Source organism: Sinocyclocheilus rhinocerous, unplaced genomic scaffold (assembly GCF_001515625.1).
Source record: "Sinocyclocheilus rhinocerous isolate Xijiao unplaced genomic scaffold, SAMN03320098_v1.1 scaffold1140, whole genome shotgun sequence".
Classification (NCBI taxonomy): Eukaryota; Metazoa; Chordata; class Actinopteri; order Cypriniformes; family Cyprinidae; genus Sinocyclocheilus; species Sinocyclocheilus rhinocerous.
This window is the reverse complement of record NW_015652168.1, coordinates 522,161-522,660: the sequence shown is the minus strand read 5'-3', so window position 1 is coordinate 522,660 and position 500 is coordinate 522,161.

The window sequence follows — 500 nt, the reverse complement described above, 5'->3', positions numbered from 1 at the left end:
ATTCAGCAAAGACACATTAAATCGATCAAAATGTCATTAAATACATTTATAATGTTACAAAAGATTCTATTTCAAATAAATGCTGTTCTTTTGAAATTAACATTTATCAAATAATCGTAAAAAAGAGATCAGTTTCAGGAAAAAAAAAAGGCAGCACAACATTTATAATAAGATTTTTTTTTTCTTTTCAGGACATATCAGCATATTAGAATGATTTCTGAAGGATCATGTGACACTGAAGACTGGAGTAATGATGCTGAAAATTCAGCTTTGCATCACAGGAATAAATTACACTAAAATATATTCAAATAAAAAAACTGTTAATTCGAATTGTAATAACATTTCACAATATTACTGTTTTTACTGTATTTTTGAGCAAATAAATACAGTATTGGTGAGCATAAGATAAATTTAAAAATCATATCGATCCCAAACTTTTGAACGGTACTGTAAAAAAAAAAAAGAGAGAGAGAAAAAAATGACTTAATTAATTAGACATT